The sequence below is a fragment of the Salmo salar genome, chromosome 01 (genome assembly GCF_965601325.2).
Source record: "Salmo salar chromosome 01, fSalSal1, whole genome shotgun sequence".
NCBI classification, from domain to species: domain Eukaryota; kingdom Metazoa; phylum Chordata; class Actinopteri; order Salmoniformes; family Salmonidae; genus Salmo; species Salmo salar.
Genome location: NC_138291.1, coordinates 91,441,989 through 91,469,397, shown reverse-complemented (window position 1 = coordinate 91,469,397; position 27,409 = coordinate 91,441,989). Strand labels below are relative to the sequence as shown.

Here is a 27,409-nt window from a genome sequence, read left to right as displayed (position 1 = left end):
TCACATTTAACTAGCATAGCTACCACAGCGTTCTGCAGCAATACGCCATCCCATCTGGTTTGCGCTTAATGGGATTATCATTTGTTTTTCAACAGGACAATGACTCAAACACAGCTTCAGGCTGTGTAAGGGCTATTTAACCAAAAAGGAGAGTGATGAAGTGCTGCATCAGATGACCTGGCCCCCACAATCACCTGACCTTAACCCAATTGAGATGGTTTGGGATGAATTGGACCGCAGAGTGAAGGAAATGCAGCCAACAAGTGCTTAGCATATGTGGGAACTCCTTCAAGACTGTTGGAGAAGCATTCCAGGTGACTACCTCATTAAGCTGGTTTAGGGAATGCCAAAAGTGTGTGCAAAGCTGTCATCAAGTCAAAGGGTGGCTACTTTGAAGAATCTAAAATATAAAATATATTGTGATCTGTTTAACAATTTTTTGCTTACTACATGATTCCATATGTGTTATTTCATAGTTCTGATGTCATCACTATTATTCTACAACGTAGAAAATAGTAAAAATAAAGAAAAACCCTTGAATGAGATTCTACCAAATTTGCACAACTCTTCGGGCAACATACTGTATATGCATATTTTTTGTAAAACTTATTGAGGTGGCAGCATCTTTTTATGGGGAGTTTGTTGGGATAAAAAAAATATATGAAAGGAGCAAAACCCAGGTAAAAAGTTAGAGTAAAACCCACCTCAGTCTTCTGAAAACTTAACCCTGACATAGGGTTTAATTCTTTTGCTTGAAAGTTACACACATTTGTATGCAAAAGACACACCAGAATGGCTTTGCAGGAGGTGTTGAGTGTTCCTGAATGGTTCAGTCTAAGTCCTGACTTAAATCTGCTTAAAAAATCTGAGACAACATTTGAATATTGCTGTCCATCAATGATCCCCAACCAAATTTACTGAGCCTGACCAATTTTGACAAAAACAATGGATATGTTGCCCTAAGAGTAAAGTTTATGAAAATGATTCACAGCTGTGATGGTTTCCAAAGGTGCTTCAACCAAATATTAACTGGGTGGAGACTTATTAAATTATGATATTTCAGTTATTTAGTTATTTTATTTTTATTTGGAAAAGGTTCTATAGCTTTCTTTCACTTCGGAAATGTGGAGTAGGTTGTGTAGATCTGTAGGAAAAAAATGAAATGAATAGGGCTGTGACGGACTTGGAATTGGAGGTTACGGTACTTGACCAGGCCAATGTAAACAGTCACCGACATAACTGTTCAGGGGAGGTCAAAATTATGTTAGTACACTTGTTTACATGGATATGCGTCTTAATAAAACCTATTTGAAATAAGCTATTATAATTCGGTATTATCATGGCATTTCGTTATTATTATTCAGGTTATTACTTATAAATATTAATCAACAAATTAAGAAATGCCAGTTGGAGAGGATCTGTCTCATTTTTGTATTGACACAACATTAACAGAGTCAAAATATAGATATGCCTACCTTGTGCTTGTCTGTTGGCTTTTCTGCATATAAAAACATTGAATACAGATTCTATTTTCACGCGAAAAACCATTCAAACGAAGTCTGATGGATTTTCTGCCACTTTTCCCAAAATATTTGCATGATGTCACAAACCCTGCTGTTGCGGTCATTCGATGGTATTGGCATATGTTCTTCAAAGAGAGAACGCCATAATGACAGAAAGAATGTAGCCTACGCTACTGACAATACGCCTTTTATAAGATTAAATGACAGGAGCGTTTGATTCTTATTAAAGAGATGTACTCCAGACAGGCTACTTTAGGAAACTTTCTGAATGGACATATATCAGCTAACTCACACGTACACCCCCGTAAAAGCATCAGTCAATCAAAGCCACCAGTGTATGTCGGACACAAGCAAATAATTCTCCCTCCCTTAAAACGTATTAAAAAACCTAGGCTTGCCTTACATGCTGACTAGACAGGGTGCACGCGTGTTGATTTTGTCCATCCATACCAGATGCAGTCAGGACACGCAGGTTGAAATATCAAAACAAACTCTGAACCAACTATATTAATTTGGGGACAGGTCGAAAAGCATTAAACATTTATGGCAATTTAGCTAGCTAGCTTGCTGTTGTTAGCTACGGTAATTTGTCCTGGGATATAAACATTCGGTTGTTACTTTACCTGAAATGCACAAGGTCCTCTACTCTGACAATTAATCCAAATATAAAAGGGTAAACCGAGTTTGTTTCTAGTAATCTCTCCTCCTTCAGGCTTCTTCTTCTTTGGACTTTATATGGCGGTTGGCAACCAACTTTAAGGTGCATTACCACCACCTACTGGACTGGAGTGTGGACCTCGGGCACCTCCCCTTCAGGACCCAGAGCTCAGATATCTCAGGTCTGTCTGGCCCATCCAGAAGCCCCTGTATCAGTGTGAATGGCTGTAAAGTCCTGCAGATCCACTGGGCTGATAAACAGGTCTCACTGGGAATGTACCACGGCTCTGGGTTGTAGATCCCCAGAGATTCCTCTGGCTGAGACAAACAGGGCTCTAGTTCCTCTCCTGGGTCATAGATGCAGAGAGGATCCTCTTGCTGTGTTATAGTGTGGACACGGTGCTACTACAGTCAGACTGCATTCAGTGTTTAATGTTGGACCTGGTGAATAGTCATTTGTCTGTCATGTCCATGGAGATGAGGAAGAACTTCATCCAGGTCATCCTCACGTCGCTAATCGAGAAGACACCCGACGCCAAGATCCTCCGCACCATCGTCAAGATCGTGGAGGAGTGGGTGAAGAACAACCCAGGACTTACTCTGCTAATGATCTGTGTAAGAACAACTAGCCAGCAAAGCAACCTGGGAACCAGGAAGCACAAACCTACACAGCTGTCTTTGCTCTGTTTAGGCATTTATTCAGAGTAGAGTCCAGCAGAGAGACAGAATGAGGGGACAGGAACAAAGATGCTTCACACCTCCCCCTCCAGATGCTCTAAAGATAAATTAACTGAATCAATCTGCTCTCTCTCTCTCCCTCTCTCTCTCCTCTCCTACATCTCGCTCATTCCCTCTCTCCCACAGATGCCCAATCATTGTGAGAAGTCCATTCTGCTGGAGAAGATGATGACCTATATTGAGAAGCGTTTCCCTGATGACCTTGAGTTAAACGCCCAGTTCCTGGCCCTCGTTAATTACGTCTATAGGTAATTATCCCCATTAATCACCTGGACGAGTATGCATGGCAAGTATGCTGGGCGCCACTACGCTTCTTCATCCATCGAGGGGGAGGGAGAGGGAAAAAAGGGGGGGGGGGGGAGTATGTCAGGTCACTGCCACACAACCATTCATCTATCAAGAGGGAGGGGGAGAAAGAGAGCGGTGGGGATTGGGTAGAGAGAAAGATGGGGGTTGAGTTTGGGGGTCTTCCAGTGACAGGACTTATGGTTTGAGGGAGAGATGGGGGTGTGGGAGGGTGGCAGAGGGGTGAGAAGGCAGCCAAGCGAAAGGCGACTGACTCCTCAGCCCACTGCTATTCATCCCGCCTGGCCCTTTAAACACACACACACCACTCCCCTGTCCCTCTCCTTCAGTCCTCAAAACTTACCCCATCCTCTTTCCCAGTCTGCCTGTTCACAGACATCTGCTCTGTAAGTCACATGACTTTAAACAAGCAGTAAAACCATGATTGACACATCACTGTCCACATCACATAAAGATGACAGAATGACAGAGCAGCTGCTCCACAACCATGTCTCTGAATAAGTGATGATTTAGTAGCTTTAATATAATACACTCACTGCTGAGAGACATTTCTGTTCCTCTCTGTTCATTTAAATAGTACTCTTGAGGCCCATTCACCAGGGTTGTGGAATGATCTAGAAATGATTGTCAAGGTTATTACACAGCATCTAATGTAGGCTGTTAACAGGTTTACTATTCCACCAGGAGTATTCCCATCATTAAAGATAAGATGTTCCTTTTTTAAACATTTAGATGTTACTGCATCCTGTTTCACATTGATGACCTTCATCACCTCTTGTCCTCCACTTATTGCCATGATGCTTTTAGCTACTCTGTATCTTCATTCTTATGAAGGAGCTAGCTCCCAAATGCATTAGCATGAAATACTGTGTTAGAGAATCAAGTTGAAGTTGTAAACCATTTTTCATTAGATATAACAAATGGTAACACAAATACAGTGAGGGAAAAAAATATTTGATCCCTGCTGATTTTGTACGTTTGCCCACTGACAAAGAAATGATCAGTCTATAATTTTAATGGTAGGTTTATTTGAACAGTGAGAGACAGAATAAAAAACAAAAATATCCAGAAAAACGCATGTCAAAAATGTTATAAAATGATTTGCATTTTAATGAGGGAAATAAGTATTTGACCCCTTTGCAAAACATGACTTAGTACTTGGTGGCAAAACCCTTGTTGGCAATCACAGAGGTCAGACGTTTCTTGTAGTTGGCCACCAGGTTTGCACACATCTCAGGAGGGATTTTGTCACACTCCTCTTTGCAGATCTTCCCCAAGTCATTAAGGTTTTGAGGCTGACTTTTGGCAACTCGAACCTTCAGCTCCCTCCACAGATTTTCTATGGGATGAAGGTCTGGAGACTGGCTAGGCCACTCCAGGACCTTAATGTGCTTCTTCTTGAGCCACTCCTTTGTTGCCTTGGCCGTGTGTTTTGGGTCATTGTCATGCTGGAATACCCATCCACGACCCATTTTCAATGCCCTGGCTGAGGGAAGGAGGTTCTCTCCCAAGATTTGACGGTACATGGCCCCGTCCATCGTCCCTTTGATGCGGTGAAGTTGTCCTGTCTCCTTAGCAGAAAACCACCCCCAAAGCATAATGTTTCCACCTCCATGTTTGACGGTGGGGATGGTGTTCTTGGGGTCATAGGCAGCATTCCTCCTCCTCCAAACACGGCGAGATAAGTTGATGCCAAAGAGCTCCATTTTGGTCTCATCTGACCACAACACTTTCACCCAGTTGTCCTCTGAATCATTCAGATGTTCATTGGGAAACTTCAGACGGGCATGTATATGTGCTTTCTTGAGCAGGGGGACCTTGCGGGAGCTGCAGGATTTCAGTCCTTCACGGCGTAGTGTCTTACCAAATGTTTTCTTGGTGACTATGGTCCCAGCTGCCTTGAGATCATTGACAAGACCCTCCCGTGTAGTTCGAGGCTGATTCCTCACCGTTCTCATGATCATTGCAACTCCACGAGGTGAGATCTTGCATGGAGCCCCAGGCCGAGGGATATTGACAGTTCTTTTGTGTTTCTTCCATTTGCGAATAAACGCACCAACTGTTGTCACCTTCTCACCAAGCTGCTTGGCGATGGTCTTGTAGCCCATTCCAGCCTCGTGTAGGTCTACAATCTTGTCCCTGACATCCTTGGAGAGCTCTTTGGTCTTGGCCATGGTGGAGAGTTTGGAATCTGATTGATTGATTGCTTCTGTTGACAGGTGTCTTTTATACAGGTAACAAACTGAGATTAGGAGCACTCCCTTTAAGAGTGCTAATCTCAGCTCGTTACCTGTATAAAAGACAACTGGGATCCAGAAATCTTTCTGATTGAGAGGGGGTCAAATACTTATTTCCCTCATTAAAATGCAAATCAATTTATAACATTTTTGACATGCGTTTTTCTGGATTTTTCTGTTGTTATTCTGTCTTTCACTGTTCAGATAAACCTACCAAGTAGGACTGATCATTTCTTTGTCAGTGGGCAAACGTACAAAATCAGCAGGGGATCAAATACTTTTTTCCCTCACTGTACATTTCAACCCTCTTTGTCCAATCTGGGATGAGAGTCTCTCAAGAAGTGACATCATGTCAAAGTTGGAGCTGGCCTTCCTGTCTGGGCTGTGATGCGCCCAGCCTCTGATCAGGGCTAAATTCTGTGAGGTGTTTGACCTATCCATGAAGAGACGTGTCTACGAGAGGCTTCTCTACGTCTGCTGCTCTCAGAACTGAGAGGCCATATGCAGCCACTTCTGGATCAAGCAATGCATCGAGGTAAGGAGGCAGACTGGGACGAGGGGTGGAATCATGATGTCAGTTGGAGATGTGTTGAATATTCCAGTTACGACTAAGCCCTTTGTAAACAGGTTCCTGACTTCAGCTTTGAACTTGAACAGTTTGTCCTGTTTTAGCTCAAAAACCTACTTCATACTGTGGTATGTGATTTAGCTTGTCTGTAATGTCTGTTCTGACTGTCTTGAAGTGTCTCCATAATGCTTCAGCCCCCTAGAAACTGTTAATCTGGCTTTCTGTGATCTGTCTGTCTGTCTGTCTGTCTGTCTGTCTGTCTGTCTGTCTGTCTGTCTGTCTGTACAGACTGTCTGTCTGTCTGTCTGTCTGTCTGTCTGTCTGTCTGTCTGTCTGTCTGTCTGTCTCTCTCTCTCTCTCTCTCTCTCTCTGTCTCTCTGTCTGTCTCTCTCTCTCTCTCTCTCTGTCTCGCTGTCTCTGTTTTAGCTGCTGCTGGCTGTATGTGAGCGTAACAGCATCATTGGGACCAGCTGCCAGGGTTCATGCTGCCCTCCATTACCAATGTCATCAATCTGGCCGACAGCCACGACCGCACTGCCTTCGCCATGGCAACATCAAGCAGGAGCCCAGAGAGAGGGAGAACAGCGAGACCGAGGAGGAGGTGAGGACGCCACGCAACAGAAGTCAAAGGTTCACATGGACACACACACACACACACACACACACACACACACACACACACACACACACACACACACACACACACACACACACACACACACACACACACACAAGATGCATGTTGACTGACACACTATCCCATGTGTTTTTTCTTAGAGAGGAATAACATCTATTGCTCCCTCTTTGTTAACTTGTATTTCCTGCTCAAGCAAACTGTTTTCCACACAGATGTAATGCTGTATTCATAGCAGTATTTATGTAACAGTCAATATTTTCTTTTTTCCTCTCCCATGTCATCATGATGTGCATCTCTCCAAGGGGAAAGACTAAGTGCTTTTGCATTATGACAATAAATCACCAACCCTCTCCCCTCCTTTGTCTTTTCTCTCCTCCTCCCTGTTCTCCAGGATGTGGAGATCGATATAGAGCTAGCCTCAGGGGACCAGACAGCCATCCCCAACACCAAGGAGCAGGCGGAAAAAGACTCAGGCAACCAGCTTCACATGCTCACCAACCGCCACGACAAGTTCCACGATTCCCATAGAGAGGTCAAGGTAAGTTATGACACCGACCCTCGTCCTGTTGGTTAAAATCCTATTATTCTCCTCTGCAACCCTCCCAATCAGTTTTAGAAATGAATGGCTCAGTGCAGTCATAAACACGATTTTCCTGTGTTTTATATACAGCTAACTGGTAAAATAAAGGAAACGCTTGGAAAGAAGTGAATTCTAACATCCTAACATGACCCTAAGCATGATGGAATGTTAATTGCTTAATTATCCCAGGAACCACACCTGTGTGGAAGCAATTGATTGAAATATACTTTGTATCCCTCACACTGCAAAAAAAAAGAAATCTAAGCCAGCCTAAATATCTTATATTGAGTGATAATTCATTTAAAATTTTCTTTTTTTTAGTTCTTGTTTTTTCTTGCCAATGATGTTAGGTAATTTAGCTTGGTAAGAATAGTATATATACTGCTGCAAAAAATAAAGGGAACACTAAAATAACACATCCTAGATCTGAATGAATGAAATAATCTTATTAAATACTTTTTTCTTTACATAGTTGAATGTGCTGACAACAAAATCACACAAAAATAATCAATGGAAATCCAATTTATCAACCCATGGAGGTCTGAATTTGGAGTCACACTCAAAATTAAAGTGGAAAACCACACTACAGGCTGATCCAACATTGATGTAATGTCCTTAAAACAAGTCAAAATGAGGCTCAGTAGGGTGTGTGGCCTCCATGTGCCTGAATGACCTCCCTACAACGCCTGGGCATGCTCCTGATGAGGTGGCGGATGGTCTCCTGAGGGATCTCCTCCCAGACCTGGACTAAAGCATCCTCCAACTCCTGGACAGTCTGTGGTGCAACGTGGCGTTGGTGGATGGAGCGAGACATGATGTCCCAGATGTGCTCAATTGGATTCAGGTCTGGGGAACGGGTGGGCCAGTCCATAGCATCAATGCCTTCCTCTTGCAGGAACTGCTGACACACTCCAGCCACATGAGGTCTAGCATTGTCTTGCATTAGGAGGAACCCAGGGCCAACCGCACCAGCATATGGTCTCACAAGGGGTCTGAGGATCTCATCTCGGTACCTAATGGCAGTCAGGCTACCTCTGGCGAGCACATGGAGGGCTGTGCGGCCCCCCAAAGAAATGCCACCCCACACCATGACTGACCCACCGCCAAACCGGTCATGCTGGAGGATGTTGCAGGCAGCAGAACGTTCTCCATGGCGTCTCCAGACTCTATCACGTCTGTCACGTGCTCAGTGTGAACCTGCTTTCATCTGTGAAGAGCACAGGGCGCCAGTGGCGAATTTGCCAATCTTGGTGTTCTCTGGCAAATGCCAAACGTCCTGCACGGTGTTGGGCTGTAAGCACAACCCCCACCTGTGGACGTCGGGCCCTCATACCACCCTCATGGAATCTGTTTCTGACCGTTTGAGCAGACACATGCACATTTGTGGCCTGCTGGAGGTCATTTTGCAGGGCTCTGGCAGTGCTTCTCCTGCTCCTCCTTGCACAAAGGCGGAGGTAGCGGTCCTGCTGCTGGGTTGTTGCCCTCCTACGGCCTCCTCCACGTCTCCTGATGTACTGGCCTGTCTCCTGGTAGCGCCTCCATGCTCTGGACACTATGCTGACAGACACAGCAAACCTTCTTGCCACAGCTCGCATTGATGTGCCATCCTGGATGAGCTGCACTACCTGAGCCACTTGTGTGGGTTGTAGACTCCGTCTCATGCTACCACTAGAGTGAAAGCACCGCCAGCATTCAAAGTGACCAGAACATCAGCCAGGAAGCATAGGAACTGAGAAGTGGTCTGTGGTCCCCACCTGCAGAACCACTCCTTTATTGGGGGTGTCTTGCTAATTGCCTATAATTTCCAGGCCAGTATTTTGGCTACTATGGCTATGCCCACATAGGATGACAATGCCCCCATCCACAGGGCACGAGTGGTCCCTGAATGGTTAGATGAGCATGAAAATGATGTCAATCATATGTCATGGCTCTCTGTCACCAGATATCACCCCAACTGAACACTTATGGGAGATTCTGGAGCAGCACTAGAGATAGCATTTTCCATCACCATCAACAAAACCCCAAATTATGGAATTTCTTTGTGGACAAATCTTGTCACATCCTTCGAATAGAGTTCCAGACACTTGTAGAATCTATGCACAAGGTGCATTGAAGCTATTGTGGCTCGTGGTGACCCAACGCCCTATTAAGACACTATGTTGGTGTTTCCATTATTTTGGCAGTTGTTTCCACACTGAGGTTGGATAATTGTGGATAATGCCCTTTTGGTGTAAGAGCTGTTTGAAAAGACTGTCTGAAATCTCAGCCTGTTTTGGTGGGATGGAGTTTTGGCCTGCCTGTTGATATCACCAAGCGGTAAATTAGTTAATAGACCAATAAGAAAGAGTTCCAAACCTCGCTGCCAATAATAGCCCCTCCACGCTCAGACCCCTCCCAGACAGTACTAGCAAAATTATTGCTTGAGAAATGGCTCTTTGCTAAGAAGTAATTTGTGTTTATTTTTTTAACATTTTCATTGAAAACAATCACAGTAAGGTACTTCAAGGGTTGGCACCGAATGGCCAGGCTACGATGGCTTGTAAAGCATTGTGCTCACTGGTACAGGTAGGGGATGGGGGGTGTGTTCAGATGGGAGCAACATTCCAGAACGTTTAGATGGAAGGAATCATGTCAGATCCCTAGAAATAGAATATCTATTATAATAGTAATTCTATAACAGTGGCTATTGATGTTGTTTTTATCTGCAACATTAAGATTAGCTATTTATTGAGATGAGCTATTTATTGAGATGAGGTATTTATTGAGATTAGCTATTTATTGAGATTAGCTATTTATAATTTAGTGTGTAAGGTTAAAGTCAAAACCCTGGTTGTCATGCCATGATAGAGGTCCAAGGATCTAATGGCATTGTCTGTGTCATCATTATTCACCTGGACAGGGCTGACACGGGTCACAGGTTCTGGTCTAACTTGTCAGCTCCCCCCCCCCCCCCACACACACACACACACACCACACACACACCTCAGTGACATTAGTTTAGAAGGCAGTCAGCCTGACCTTGGCTGTCACATTTCTGCTTTAAAACATGCAATTTCCTCTTAATGAGGAACCATTCATTTATGCAAAATATGGACGAAGATAAAAACGTAATGAGTTGAACGAACCAGATGGCTCCAGTATTAAGAGGCCCATTTAAAGGTCCTGATATGAAGTGATTGTAATGATGTCTGTGTGTAGCTTGTGTATAGGTGTCTGGTGCAGGACAGCAGATATGAATAAATAAACGTAATTTACTCAAAATAGGCAAATACAATACAAGAAAAAAGTGAAAAGTGGATCGGCGATGGCTAGGAGGCCGGTGACGTCGACAGCCGAACGAACAAGGAGAGGGACCGACTTCGGCAGAAGTCGTGACAGTAACCCCCCCTTGAAGCGCGGCTCCAGCAGTGCGCCGACACCGACCTCGGAGACGACCCGGAGGACGAGGCGCAGGGCGATCCTGGTGGAGCTGGTGGATCTCCCTCAGCAACGAAGGGTTCAGGACGTCCTCCACCGGCACCAAGCATCTCTCCTCCGGTCCGTACCCCTCCCACTCCACGAGGTACTGAAGGCCCCTCACCCGACACCTCGAGTCCAGGAGGGTTTGAACAGCATACGCCGGGGCCCCCTCGATGTCGAGAGTGGGTGGAGGAACCTCCCGCACCACAGACTCGTGGAGTGGACCAGCCACCACCGGCCTGAGGAGAGACACATGGAATGAGGGATTAATATGGTAATCTGGGGGAAGCTGTAACCTGTACCAGCTCAGTCTCCTCAGGACTTGCAATGGCCCCGGCAGGGCAGGCAGAGGGGCAGGTTTCGGGTCGAGAGCCAGACCCACGGGGCCTCACTGCGGTGGCGGTCGGTGCTCACCTTCTGTCGCCTCACGGCCCATTGCAGATGCACATGAGCAGCGTCCCAGGTCTCATCCGAGGGCTTAAACCATTTGTCCACCGCAGGAGCTTCGATCTGGCTCTGATGCCAAGGTGTCAGAACCGGCTGATACCCCAGTACGCACTGGAAAGGGGAGAGATTAGTGGAGGAGTGGCAGAGTGAGTTTTGGGCCATCTCTGCCCAGGGGATGAACGCCGCCCACTCCCCCGGCCGGTCCTGGCAATATGACCGCAGAAACCTACCCACATCCTGGTTTACTCTCTCCACCTGCCCGTTACTCTCGGGGTGAAAACCTGAGGTGAGGCTGACCGAGATCCCCAGACCTTCCATGAACGCCTTCCATACTCCGCAGTCTGTAGGGCCAGTCTGTAGGGCCATAGGGAGACCGGGCAAAGGGAGGAGACGGCAGGACTTAGAAAACCGATCCACAATGACCAGGATCGTGGTGTTGCCCTGTGAGGGAGGAAGATCTGTCAGGAAGTCCACCGACAGGTGCAACCACGGCCGTTTTGAAAAGCGGGGAGGGGTTGTAACTTCCCTCTGGGCAGGTGACTGGGAGCCTTGCACTGGGTGCACATCGAGCAGGAGGAAACATAAACCCTCACGTCCTTGGCCATGGTGGACCACCAGTACTTCCCACTAAGGCAACGCACTGTCCGACCGATCCCAGGATGACCAGAGGAGGGTGACGTGTGGGCCCAATAGATGAAACGTTCGCAGATAGCAGACGGAACGTACAGACGCCCAGCTGGACACTGGGGAGGAGTGGGCTCTGTGCGTAACGCCCGCTCGATGTCCACGTCCAACTCCCACACCACCGGTGCCACCAGGCAAGAGGCTGGAGGTATGGGAGTATGATCCATGGGTTGCTCCTTCCATGTCATACATCCGGGACAGTGCGTCTGCCTTAGTGTTCTGGGAACCTGGTCGGTAGGACAGAGTGAAAACAAAACGGGTAAAGAACATGGCCCACCTTGCCTGGCGAGGGTTCAGTCTCCCTGCTGCCCGGATGTACTCCAGATTGCGGTGGTCAGTCCAGATGAGAAAGGGGTGTTTAGCCCCCTCAAGCCAAAGTCTCCACGCCTTCAGAGCCTTGACAACAGCCAACAGCTCCCGGTCCTTCACATCATAGTTTTGCTCCGCCGGGCTGAGCTTCTTCGAAAAGAAAGCACAGGGGCAGAGCTTTGGTGGCGTGCCCGAGCTCTGAGAGAGCACAGCTCCAATCCCAGCCTCGGACGCGTCCACCTCCACTGTGAATGCCAAAGAGGGATCCGGATGAGCCAGCACGGGAGCCGAGGTAAACAGAGCCTTCAGGTGACCAAAAGCCCTGTCCGCCTCAGCCGACCACTGCAGTCGCACTGGTCCCCCCTTCAGCAGTGAGGTAATGGGAGCCGCTACCTGACCAAAACCCCGGATAAACCTCCGGTAGTAGTTGGCAAACCTTAGAAACTGCTGCACTTCCTTTACCTTGGTGGGAGAGGGCCAATTACGCACTAATGAAATGCGGTCACTCTCCATCTCCACCCCTGAAGTGGAAATGCAGTACCCTAGGAAAGAGACGGACTGTTGGAAGAACAGACATTTCTCAGCCTTGACATACAGGTCATGCTCCAACAGTCGACCAAGCATCCTGCGCACCAGGGACACATACTTGGCACGTGTAGCGGAGTATATCAGAATGTCATCGATATACACCACTACACCCTGCCCGTGCAGGTCCCGGAGAATCTCGTCAACAAAGGCCTGGAAGACTGATGGAGCATTCATCAACCCGTACGGCATGACGAGGTACTCATAGTGCCCTGAAATGGGACTCAAAGCCGTCTTCCACTCGTCCCCCTCCTGGATACACACCAGGTTGTAAGCGCTCCTGAGATCCAGTTTTGTGAAGAAGCGTGCCCTGTGCATTGACTCGATCGCACTGGCAATAAGAGGCAGTGGGTAGCTGTACCTCACAGTGATCTGATTGATACCCCGATAGTCAGTACACGGGCGCAGACCTCCATCCTTCTTCTTCACAAAAAATAAACTCGAGGAGGCAGGTGAAGTGGAGGGCCGAATGTACCCCTGCCCCAGGGATTCGGAGACATATGTTTCCATAGCTGCCGTCTCCACCTGTGACGGGATACACATGACTCCTGGGAAGTGCTGCGTCTACCAGGAGATTTATCGCACAATCCCCTCGTCGATGGGGTGGTAATTGAGTTGCCTTCTTCTTACAGAAGGCGAGAGCCAAATCGGCCTATTCAGGGGGAATGCGCACGGTGGAGACCTGGTCTGGACTTTCCACTGTAGTCGCACCGATGGAAACCCCTACACACCTCCCTGAGCACTCTCGTGACCACCCCTTGAGAGCCCTCTGTTGCCACAAAATAGTGGGGTCATGACAGGCCAACCAGGGTAGGCCCAGCACCATGGGAAATGCAGGAGAATCAATAAGGAAGAGACTGATTCTCTCCTTGTGACCCTCCTGCGTAACCATGTCTAGTGGAGCGGTGGCCTCCCTAATCAGCCCTGACCTTAATGGTCGACAATCTGGGGTTTGCACAGGGAAGGGCATATCCACAGGAACCAGGGGAATCCCTAAACTATTGGCAAAAGAACGGTCAATAAAATTCCCAGCTGCGCCTGAGTCCACCAGCTGATCCAACGTGAGGGTGGTGTCTCGGCAGGCCAACTCCCGACGGAAGTCTTTGCGCAGACTGCACCGATAGTGTTCGTTTTAGTTGAGTTATTCTGTAATGAGGTCTGTGTGTAGCTTGTGTAGAGGAGTCAGGTGCAGGACAGCAGATATGAGTAAATAAACTTAATTTACTCAAAATAGACAAATACAATACAAGAAAGCAAGCCCACATAACGGACCGTATAACATACAAACAATCACTCACAAAAACCATGGGGGAACAGAGAGTTAAATAATGAACAAGTAATTGGGGAAGTGAAACCAGGTGTGTAAAACAAAGACAAAACAAATGGAAAATGAAAAGTGGATCAGCGATGGCTAGAAGGCCGGTGACGTCGACCGCCGAACGCCGCCCGAACAAGGAGAGGGACCGACTTCGGCGGAAGTCGTGACAGTGATTGAGCTTTTAACTCTGAAACACATTGGAAATAGAACTACACTTCTTAATGATGATGTTTGTCGCTCAGAGACACACAGGGGTCAAGACATAAATAGGTTCCATATTTTCGCTAATAATTATCTGGTTATAAATATCTTCATGTGGTTATTTTAGCTGAGGCTGTCTCTGAGATGAAGCTGTGGTAGTTAATGGTGGCTTCCAATCAGCTCTAGCTTGATTTTAGTTGTGCATTATATTGCGTGCTTTTGGCTTTAGAAACACTCTTCTCTGTCTGTCTTCTTAATTATTTCTTCAGGCTAGGGTCCTTTTTTCTCAATTTCCGCCTGACTGACGTGCCCAAAGTAAAATGCCTGTTGCTCAGGCCCTGAAGCCAGGATATGCATATAAGTGGTACCATTGGACAGAAGACACTTTGAACTTTGTAGAAATGTTAAAATAATGTAGGAGACTATAACACAATAGATATGGTAGGAGAAAATCCAAAGATAAAAACCAACCGGAATTGTTGTTTTTTGAGAACCCGTGCTATTACAATGGAACGTATAGGGAAGTAATTAAATCTAGCTCCCAGTATGCAATTACTATGGCTTCCACTGGGGGTCAGTAGTCTCTGTTCAAGGTTTCAGGCTTGTTTCTTCCAAAACGAGTAAGAAATATGAGTTTTCGTACAAGGACCTCTGCTTGGAAATTTGTGTGTGCACGCGCCATGAAGACAACACGCACCTGCTAATATTGCTTTCCTATTGAACATACTTCTTTCCATATGAAATATTATAGTTTGACTACATTTTAGGGTATCTGAGGATTAAATAGAAATGTATTTTGACTTGTTGAAACAAAGTTTAGGGGTAGATTTTCGGATTCGTATCTTGGCATGTTGAACGGGTGGATTACTCAAATCGATGGCACCAACTAAACAGACTTTTTGGGATGAAGAATTTTATCTAACAAAACGACACTACATGTTATAGCTGGGACCCTTTGGATGACAAATCAGAGGAAGATTTTCAAAATGTAAGTGAATATTTAATCGCTATTTGTGAATTTATGAGACCTGTGCCGGTGGATTTTTTTGTTGATGTGGGGTGCCGTCCTCAAACAATCGCATGGCATTCTTTCGCTGTAAAGCCTACTGTAAATTGGACAGTGCAGTTAGATTAACAAGAATTTAAGCTTTCAATCGATATAATACACTTGCATGTACCTAAATGTTTAATATCCATAATTTGTATGATTATTTATTTGAATTGCCTGCCATCCAGTTTCACCGGAAGTTGACCCACTAGCGGGACGCCTAGCCTTATCTAGACTCTCCTTTCCCTCTTTTCCTCCTTCTCCTCCTCCCTTTCCTCCCCGTCATTTCCCCTCTCCTCCCAGGCCCTGTCAGGTGAGATGGGTCCGTTCCTGTGCAGTGGGAGCCACCAGGCTCAGAGGGACTGCCCGTCCAGTGCCCTCAGCTGCTTCGTGGAGGCCATGTCCAAGTGTGTGCCTCTTATCCCCATCAGGCCCTGTGTGTTGAAGTACCTTGGGAAGACTAACAAACTGTGGCTGCGCTCCACTCTGATGTTGGAACAGCAGGCCTTTGAGAAGGGCCTCAGCCTGCACAGCAAGCCCAAGCAGAGCACCGCCGAGTTCTACGAACAGCAGAGCATCACTCCACCACAACAGGTACAGGTTTTCAGACAACATACGCAAGTAATTAAGTAATTAAGTAACATACGCAAGTAATTAAGTAATTAAGTAATTCATGCAGTAATTTAAGTAATTAATGCAAATTAATTACTTAAAAATCATACAATGTGATTTTCTGGATTTTTGTTTTAGATTCCGTCTCTCACAGTTGAAGTGTACCTATGATAAAAATTACAGACCTCTACATGCTTTGTAAGTAGGAAAACCTGCAAAATCGGCAGTGTATCAAATACTTGTTCTCCCCACTGTACATGCAGGTAGAGTTAAAGTGACTATGAATAGATAGTTAACAGAGAGTAGCAGCAGGGTAAAATAGGGGGTGGGGGGGGGGGGGTGACAATGCAAATAGTCTGTGTAGCCATTTGATTAGCTATTCAGGAGTCTTATGGCTTGGGGGTAGAAGCTGTTAAGAATCCTTTTTGTCCTAGACTTGGTGCTCCGGTTCCGCTTGCCGTTCGGTAGCAGAGAGAACAGTCTATGACTAGGGTGGCTGGAGACATTAATAATTTTTAGGGCATTCCTCTGACACTGCCTGGTATAGATGTCCTGGATGGCAGGAAGCTTGGTCCCAGTGATGTACTGGGCCGTAAGCACTACCCTCTGTAGTGCCTTGCAGTCGGAGGCCGAGCAGTTGCCAAACCAGTCAAGATGCTCTCGATGGTGCAGTTTTCAGTCTCCTGAGGGGGAATAGGCTTTGTCATGCCTTCTTCACGACTGTCTTGGTGTGTTTGGACCATGATAGTTTCTTGGTGATGTGGGCACCAAGGAACTTGAAGCTCTCAACCTGTTCCACCACAGCCCCGTTGATGAGAATGGTGCTCGGTCCTCCTTTTCCTGTAGTCCACAATCATCTCCTTTGTCTTAATCACATTGAGGGAGAGGTTGTTATTAGGGCACCACACAGCTAGGTCTCTGACCTCCTCCATATAGGCTGTTTCATCATTGTCGGTGATCAGGCAAACTTAATGATGGTGTTAGAGTCGTGCCTGGCCATGCAGTCATGGGTGAACAGGGAGTACAGGAGGGGACTGAGCACGCACCCTTGAGGTGGCCCCGTGTTGAGGATCAGTGTGGAAGATGGGTTGTTACCTACCCTTACCACCTGGGGCGGCCGTCAGGAAGTCCAGGATCCAGTTGCAGAGGGAGGTGTTTAGTCCCAGGGTCCTTAGCTTAGTGATGAGTTTTGAGGCCACTATGGTGTTGAAAGCTGAGCTGTAGTCAATGAACAGCATTCTCACATAGGTGTTCCTTTTGTTGAAGTGTGAAAGGGCAGTGTGGAGTGCAATAGAGATTGCATCATCTGTGTATTTAAAAAAAAATGTTTAACCTTTATTTAGCTAGGGAAGTCAGTTAAGAACAAATAATTTTTTACAATGATGGACTACCCTGGCCAAACCCGGACGACGCTGGGCCAATTGTGCGCCACCCTACGGGACTCCCAATCACAGCCGGATGTGATACAGCCTGGACTCGAACCAGGGACTGTAATGACTCCTCTTGCACTGACATGCAGTGCCTTAGACCGCTGCGCTACTCGGGAACCCGCTCCTTGAAAGCGGCATCTCTACCCTTTAGCTCAGTGTGGATGTTGCCTGTAATCAATGGCTTCTGGTTGGGATTTGTACTGTTACTGTGCCATAACTATGTAATTGCTTTTTAATAACTGGATTTACCCTGTAACTCATGTAGAAAGTTAAATTCAGTATAACTACATCTCTTGATATAAACGTTCCTCCGTGTCTCTGCAGGTGTTCTGAAAAGTTGAACCAGTGGGAGCCTCTGACCGAGATCGGCCAGTCAAAAGGCAACAGCAACCCCAACTGCTACTGGAGTGTGCCTGGAGGGTCCCCAACTGGGGGGCCATGAAGGAAGCACTGGTACAGGTAGGGGATGCCTAACACACACACCCTGACACATATCTCTCTCACACACACACACACACACACACACACACACACACACACACACACACACACACACACACACACACACACACACACACACACACACACACACACACACACACACACACACACACACACACACACACACACACCGGCATTAGGGAGGTTAATTTATCGGCTTCATGTTTTCTAAAGCAGAGTATAGGGGGGAATGTGATAGTAGCTGACACATAACAAATACTCCTGAGCTGACATCTCATTAAACTGTCCAGAAAAACATTTAACTAGCTACCTCTTTCACTATTTCTTCCATTCTCTCTTATTCATTCTCTCTCCGTGTTCTCTCTCTATGTGTCCCTCTCTCCCTTTCTTCCTCCCTCTTTCCTTCCTCCATGGTTTTGCATAGATCTAATATTTATATGTCTGTGAGTGAGTAATTGGCCCAACATCTGTTATGTAGCGGTGGTAGAAGACAGAGTAGAGCCGGCTTGTTGTGGTGAGCCTTCGGTACCCCCTGGCTCAGAGAGGAAGCCTGTCTAACTGAATGGCACAGCTTTGAATTAAAAAGCCTCTGATAAGGCCACCACTGTCTACTGGAGATTCATCACATGTCCCCTTGTCTGTGATAAGTGCATGTTGACCGATCGCTGTAATTCTTTTCCTCATCAACAGACAGGGGAAAACACACAACTAATCATGTTGCCCAGGTTTGACTGCGCAGGAGGCAGGCTCCCCTGGGATATTGGTAGTGTTGTGGTTAAAGCACTCAGTGGGCCGATCAATATAGTCTCTCTGTCCACCTCCATGTCAGGCTGATTATTCATGACCCACGAAGGCCTTTAAAAATGATGAGGAGAATGAATAGAATAGGACATAGACTAGAACAGCTGGTGTGTTCTGTTAGAGTGCTGCTTTGTGTCAGTGGCATAAAGTAATTCACTTCAGAGATGCACACAAACAACTGCAGTCCAAATTGTCACAGCTGTGACACACATACTGACAAATGCACACTTGTTACGTGTGTGTATCATCTTGTGTTTTCAAAGGTAACTAACATGTGTGCACGGGTAATGGGTTTCCCTTGCTGTGTCTATAACCTGTGCCTGCCTGCCTGTCTGTCTGTCTGTCTGTCTGTCTGTCTGTCTGTCTGTCTGTCTGTCTGTCTGTCTGTCTGTCTGTCTGTCTGTCTGTCTGTCTGTCTGTCTGTCTGTCTGTCTGTCTGTCTGTCTGTCTGTCTGTCTGTCTGTCTGTCTGTAAGGTGGAGCTGAGCTGTCTTAAGGAGATGGCGTGGAAGGTGAACATGCACCGTGCTTACCTGGCTATCTGCCACCCAGAGGAGCAGCAGCTCAACTTCATAGAACAGCTGGTGGAGATCCTCCAGTCTGGCCATACGGGAGTGGAGGAGACTGCCTCGCATCGTGTCCCACGTACACACACCAATACTTCAAGTAAGAGATGGAGGCAGACACACATACAAGCACCACCCAAATATATCTGAAGTCTGAAACAAGAGGCAATAAAAGGCTGGAACAAATGTATTTTAAATCACTGCCAAATGAAGAGTCCATCAGTGACCCCAGCCAATTTACTGTGGAATGACACTGATAAGTCGTCTCTATTCTGGCAGTGAAGAGGGGAAAAACACTGCCCTGAAAGGCAAATAACAACCTTTTAGATTAGACATGAGTGAAACAGAGGGAGATAACAGAAAGAGAGACAGACTATGAGGGAGGGAAAGAAAGAGGAGGAAGGGAGGGATAGAAAGAAAGAGGAGAGGAGAGTGAAATAGAATGGAAGAAAGAGGAGAGGGTGAGTGAGAGGGATGAAAAATAGAGACGGAGAAGAGGCAGTAGGTTTAGATTGTCCGTAATTGCTTTCCCCCATCAGATAGTGTTTGATTAAATACCTGCTCCAAAATTGCATTTACATGATGAATGGACACTCCAAAATTAAGGTTAGAAATGTGGCATCAGCTGATATTAATAGATAATTGTGAGAATATTGTACTACCCAATTTATTTTGTTCTTGGGGATTTGATTTTGGGAAGTTCGCCAACCGATTTAGGACTTTTATCTTTTGAAAGCAGGTATTTGAATTGAGTACCGCTACAGTCGTTTGTGTGTGGTCTATTTCATTATAAAAGCAGAGGAAAGTAACTGTTCTTTCCTGGTTAGTGAACTCTGCAGTCGTAAGTCTCTATTCCAGTACCATACATTAGTTTGTGTGTGGTCCATTTCATTATAAAAGCAGAGGAAAGTAACTGTTATTTCCTGGTTAGTGAGCTCTGCAGTTGTAAGTCTCTATTCCAGTACCATACACTTAAAGTCCTGAGTGACTCTAAAACAAAGGCTTTCTACAGGTAAATAACTAGGATCAAACTGCATTCAGAATCAAGCCATCAAAATGCAGGACTTTCCAATGACTTTCGATCAATGAATTCACACCAGCCATATTGATTGTCAGGTTGATTGATGGGTTGATATAATAAAATGATTGATCATTATGCACAGATTCTAGCAGCTCAATGGCATTTCATTTCCAGGTTTAGACCCTTCAGAATGGAGAGACCCAATCTAGTGTATTATTTTTCACATTTTCAATCTTTAGGTCTTTATTTATGTTTGAAAGAAGTGATTAGCCATTAAAGTAATATGATTTTCTGTCTGCCACCAGCCCTTGCCTTAATTTGACGCTCCCTTAAGGTAGATGGTTGATAAGACAGTCTGATCCATCTATCAGTTGCTGGCTTCTCGGACCTAATTTCAGATAAAGATTTTTCAATAGTCATCGTTAGCCTGTAATACAGTGGGCTAATGGCTTTGGAATTGGCCTGGACACACTGCCTTTTCAACTGTCATAGAGAAAGAACAGAAACTCTGCCAACTGTCATCCCTCTTTTATTTCTCTCCATCCCTCCCTCTTCTCTACCATTCTCTTCTTTTTCTCTGTTAACCACTTCTCTCTCTCTCCTCCTGACACATCTTCTCTTTCCCAATCGTTTCCTGTCACCATGGTTCTCGACCAAGCATTCTTTCTTCTTCACCCCTTCTCTCTCCCCCTCCCTATTCCTCAATTCTTGCAAAATCCTCAAAAGCTAACCTGGGCCGTAACACCAGCCTCCACGACATGAAGACTGTGGTGAAGACCTGGAGGAACAGGCTGACCATTGTCTCTGAAGACCTCTCCCACTGGAGCAGCATCTTCATGTGGAGGCAGCACCACTGCCAGGGTAGGAAACACAAACAAACACTAACCCTATTTTGCACTAACTTTTTTGACTCATCACATGCACAGCTGCTACTGTTCATTATCTGTCACTTTATTCCTAGTTATCGGTACATATCTACCTCAATTACCTCGTACCCATGCACTTTGACTCGGTACTGGTACCCCGTGTATATAGCCACGGTATTGTTACTCATTGTGTACTTCAGGATTATGTGTTTTACTTTTCTATTATTTGTCTATTGTCTTTCTCTCTGCATTGTTGGGAAGGGCCCGTAAGTATGCATTTCACTGTGAGTCTACAACATGTAATTTGACACACACACTGACACGTATCTTAATGCATAGACAGACGCACTCCACTACCAGAGTAGGTGACACACACACACACACACCACACACACACACACACACACACACACACACACACACACACACACACACCACACACACACACACACCACACACACACACACACACACACACACACCCCCCCCCCCCCCCCCCCTACCTATCAGTACTCAGGATGGGGGCGTCACTAAAAGGCCACAGTGAGTTGAACCCCTCAGGCTCTCTACCTTCCCAAATGTCAGCTCTCTAAAGTACTCATTTACTCTGCATGACAGACACACACACAGAGAGAGAGGGGGGAGTAAAGAGGGGAAGGAGGAAGATAGAGAAAGAGATAGTGAGTGGGAAGGAAAGTTGGAGAGCTGGAGGTGAGATGAAACTCAGAGTGATGCAAGGAGAGAAAGAAGGAGGAGAGGATATGAAGAGGACAAGAGAAACGAGAGAACAACTGAAAGGAGAAGATTGAGAGAGAGTTGACAAATCTGGTGACTTATTGTTGTCCCACAGTGTCCTCTACATCTGGTTTCTTTTTGTTGTCTCTCAGTGTGCTATACATCTATCAGAACTCAGAATAAGAACCAGATGCAGACAGCTAGAGTCACAGATGTTTATTGACCCAAACAGGGGGCAGGCAAAATATAGATCAAAGGCAGTCAGAGGTCCGCAATCCAGGGCAAAGTCAATAAGGTACAGAACAGCAGGCAGGCTCGGGGTCAGGACAGGCAGAGGTTCGTAAACGGGTCAGAGTCAGGCAGGTACAGAACGGCAGGCAGGCTCGGGGTCAGGGCAGGCAGAATGGTCAGAACCAGGGAAACTAGAAAACAGAACTTGAGAAAGCAGGGAGATGGGAAAACACGCAGGTAGGACCTGATAAGACAAGACGAACTGGCCACAGACAAACAAAGAACACAGGTATAAATACACAGGGGATAATGGGGAAGATGGCCGACACCTGGAGGGGGGTGGAGACAAGCACAAAGACAGGTGAAACAGATCAGGGTGTGACAGTACCCCCCCCTCCCCCCCCAGTTTTGGAAATCAGCGATGAGGCTATAGCGTCGTGACAGCTTATCCGGCTTGACATTCTTGGATCCCGGTCGATATGAGAGGGAGAAGTTGAACCAGTGAAAAGCAGGGCCCACCTAGCTTGCCTGGAGTTGAGACGCTTGGCGGTGCAGAGATATTCCAGGTTCTTGTGGTCTGTCCACACAATGAACGAATGTTCTGCCCTCTCCAGCCCGTGCCTCCACTCCTCCTACGCCATCTTCACCGCGAGAAGCTCATGATTCCCCACATCGTAGTTCCTCTTCGTGGCATCCAGAAGCTCTTTTCGGTCGTAAGAGATGGTAGCAGCAACAATATGGACAAACCATGTGTTTGATGTACAGTACCAGTCAAAAGTTTGTGAACATCTACTCTTTCAAGGGTTTTTCTTTATTCTTACTATTTTCTACATTGTAGAATAATAGTGAAGACATCAAAACTATGAAATGACACATATGGAATCCTGTAGTAATCAAAAAAGTGTTAAACAGATCAAAATGTATTTTATATTTTACATTCTTCAACGTAGCCACCCTTTGCCTTGATGACAGCTCTGCACACTCTTGACAGCTTCACCTGGAATGCTTTTTCAATAGGAGTTCCTACATTTCCAGAAGTTCCCACATATGCTGAGCACTTGTTGGCTGCTTTTCAGTCACTCAGCACGTCCAACTCATCCCAAACCATCTCAATTGGATTGAGAGCGGGTGATTGTGGAGGCCAGGTCATCTGATGCAGCACTCCATCACTCTCCTTCTTGGTCAAATAGCCCTTACACAGCCTGGAGGTGTGTTGAGTCACTGTCCTGTTGAAAAACAAATGATAGTCCCACTAATCACAAGCCAGAAGGGATGACGTATCGCTGCAGATTGCTTTGGTAGCCATGCTGCTTAACCTGTCTGGGCTAGGTGGGACGTAACGTCCCACTCTATTCAACAGCCAGTGGAACCGCGTGGCGCGAAATACAAAACCTCAAAAATGCAATAATTTCAATTTTTCAAACATATGACTATTTTACACCATTTGAAAGATAAGACTCTCGTTAATCTAACCACATTGTCCGATTTCAATAAGGCTTTAAAGCGAAAGCGAAACATTAGATTATGTTAGGAGAGTACATAGCCACAAATAATCACACAGCCATTTTCCAAGCAAGCATATATGTCACAGAAACCCAAAACACAGCTAAATGAAGCACTAACCTTTGATGATCTTCATCAGATGACACTCCTAGGACATTATGTTATACAATACATGCATGTTTTGTTCAATCAAGTTCATATTTATATAAAAAAACAGCTTTTTACATTGGCGTGTGATGTTCAGAAACTGTATCCCCACCGAAAACTTCCGGTGAATTTACTAAATTACTCATCATAAACGATGACAAAATACATAATTATTTTAAGAATTATAGATACAGAACTCCTTTATGCAATCACTGTGTCAGATTTTGAAATAGCTTTTCGGCGAAAGCACATTTTGCAATATTCTGAGTACATAGCTCAGCCATCAAGGCTAGCTATTTTGACACCCGCCAAGTTTGGGGCTCATTAAACTCAGAATTACTATTAGAAAAATGTGATTACCTTTGCTGTTTTTCATCAGAATGCACTCCCAGGACTTCTACTTCAACAACAAATGTTGTTTTGGTTCCAAATAATCCATAGTTATATCCAAATACCTCCATTTTCTTTGTGCGTTCAGGTCACTATACGAAGGGTAACGCGCGAGCGCATTTCGTGACAAAATAATTAAAAATATTCCATTACCGCACTTAGAAGCATGTCAAACGCTGTTTAAAATACATTTTTATGCTATTTTTCTTGTAAAATAGCGATAATATTCCAACCGGCCAACGTTGTATTCATTCAAAGGCTGAAAGAAAAAAATTGCGAGGTCTCGTGAAGGCGCATCTCAGTCTCACTGTCCCCAGGCTGACCACTTACAAACTCTGCTGCTGTACTTTGCCCAGAGACAGCAGACACCCCATTCCACTTTCTGACGGCTTTAGAGAGCCAATGGAAGCCTTAGAAAGTGTCATGTTACAGCACAGATGCTGTATTTTCGATAGAGATGCCTTCCCTGTAGCTCAGTTGGTAAAGCATGGTGTTTGCAACACCAGGGTTGTGGGTTCGATTCCCACGGGGGGCCAGCACAGGAAAAAAATGTATGAAATGTATGCATTCACTACTGTAAGTCGCTCTGGATAAGAGCGTCTGCTAAATGACTAAAATGTAAAATGTAAAATGTAGATGCAACAGAAGGACAACAAATTGTCAGACAGGGCACTTCCTGTATGGAATCTTCTCAGGTTTTGGCCTGCCATATGAGTTCTGTTATACTCACAGACACCATTCAAACAGTTTTAGAAACTTTAGAGTGTTTTCTATCCAAATCTACTAATTATATGCATATTCTCGTTTCTGGGCAAGAGTAGTAACCAGTTTAAATCGGGTACGTTTTTTATCCGGCCGTGAAAATACTGCCCCCTAGCCCAGACAGGTTAACTGCCTTGTTCAGGGGTAGAACGACAGATAAAAACCTTGTCAGCTCGGGGATAAATCTTGCGACCTTTCGGTTACAAGTCCAACGCTCTAACCACTAGGCTACCTGCCGCCCCAAGTTTATAATTTTAAAAGGCTAATTGATCATTAGAAAACACTTTTGCAATTGTGTTAGCACAGTTAAAAACTGTTGTTCTGATTAACCTTTCTGGCGCAGGCGTTCCGCTAGCGACCCACCTCGACAACATCCAGTGAAATTGCAGAGCGCCAAATTCAAAATACAGAAATAGTCATCATAAACATTCATAAAAAATACAAGTGTTATACATCGGCTTAAAGATTAATTTCTTGATAATCCAGCAGCTTTGTCAGATTTCAAAAAGGCTTTACGGCAAAAGCATACCATGCGATTATCTGAGGACAGCACCCCGCTTACAAAAGCAAACAAATATTTTACAACCAAGTGAAGGAATTACAAAAGTCAGAAATAGCGATAAAATTAATCACTTACCTTGAAGATCTATATATGGTTGCAGTCACAAGAGTCCCAAATACACAATAAATGTTTGTTAAGTTCGATAAAGTAAAATCTTTATATCCCAAAAACTCAGTTTTGTTGGCGCGTTTTGTTCAGTAATCCACTGGCTCCAAGGCGGTCAAAACATGCAGACGAATACATCCTAATAGTACCGGTAATGTTCGTCGAAACATGTCAAACGATGTTTATAATTAATCCTCAGGTTGTCAATTGTCTAAATAATCAATAATATTTCAACCGGACAATAGCGTATTCAATAGAAAGGAAAAACAACGAAGGTTGCGCAATCGGTCACGCGCACAAACCAGCTCTGCATTCTTCCTCAGTCCACTGACAAAAAGGTCTCATTCTTCTTCATTTTTCAGAAAACAAGCCTGAAACAATGTCTAAAGACTGTTGACTTCTAGTGGAAGCCATAGGAACTGCAATCTGTGTCCTAACACATTAGACACTGTATAGACATTCAATTGAAAATACCCATACTCAGGTTTTCGCCTGCCATATCAGTTCTGTTATACTCACAGACATTATTTTAACAGTTTTGGAAACTTTAGAGTATTTTCTATCCAAATCTACCAATATGCATATCCTAGCTTCTGGGCCTGAGTAACAGGCAGTTTACTTTGGGCACGCTTCTCATCCAGACGTCGAAATACTGCCCCCAAGCCAAGAGAAGTTAAAGAAGCAATAAAACTGGCCTTTTTTAGACTAGTTAAGTATCTGGAGCATCAGCATTTGTGGTTTCGATTACAGGCTCAAAATGGCCAGAAACAAAGAACTTTCTTCTGGAAATCGTCAGTCTATGCTTGTTCGGGGGAAATTAAGGCTATTCCATGCAAGAAATTGCCAAGAAACTGAAAATCTCATACAACGCGGTGTACTACTCCCTTCACAGAACAGCGCAGAAGGGCTCTAACCAGAAGAGAAAGAGGAGTGGGAGGCCCCAGTGCACAACTGAGCAAGAGGACAAGTACATTAGAGTGTCTAGTTTGAGAAACAGACGCCTCACAAGTCCTCAACTGATAGCTTCATTAAATAGTACCCGCAAAACACCAGTCTCAACATCAACAGTGAAGAGGCGACTCCGGCATGCTGGTCTTCTTAGGGCGGCAGGTAGCCTTGTGGTTAGAGCGTTGGACTAGTAATCGAAAGGTTGCAAGATCGAAATAGGTAGAGTTGCAAAGAAAAAGCCATTTCTCAGACTGGCCAATAAAAAGAAAAGATTAAGATGGGCAAAAGAACACAGACACTGGACAGAGGATCTCTGGCTAGAAGGCCAGCATCCTGGACAAGTCTCAGAAACTGTGGGGGAACCCCTGTAAGTTCTTCAAAGAATCTTTGAAAAAGGTTATTCGAAGCACCCCTCATAATTGTTCCTCAAAGAACCTTTTGGGGTTAATTTTTTTTAACTCCCTGTCCCCCGTTTCCATCATAATTTAAAAAAATATTATAATACAAATATTGACAATATTGATTTAAATAGTTCATTGTTATTTAGTGGCACCACACATGTGAATTAGTATTTACAAAACAATTTACTAAACAAAACACATTACAAAATTGCAAAAATAAAATGATTTAACCTTTATTTAACTAGGCACATCAGTTAAGAACAAATTCTTATTTACAATGACTGCCTACACTGGCTAAACCCAGATGACGCTGGGCCGATTGTGCGCCGCCCTATGGGACTCCCAATCACTGCCAGATGTATACAGCCTGGCGTCGAACCAGGGACTGTAGTGATGCCTCTTGCATAAAGACGTTGATGAAGAAGCCACGTTTGCCTCAGGATCCACCCCAGTTGGTATTCTGTGGAACCATGCATTTTTTCGGTGCGGCCCATTGTCCAGCCCTTTGTCCACTGATCTCCACGGATGGTTGTCGGCAAATTTGCATACTCTGCAAGAACACATTCACATTA

General features: G+C 45.2%; 1 pseudogene; it reads left to right on the top strand.

The window, feature by feature from the left end:
• Positions 1–27,409, top strand: part of LOC106609298 (transformation/transcription domain-associated protein-like) — a 175,880-nt pseudogene that overhangs the window by 62,243 nt on the left and 86,228 nt on the right.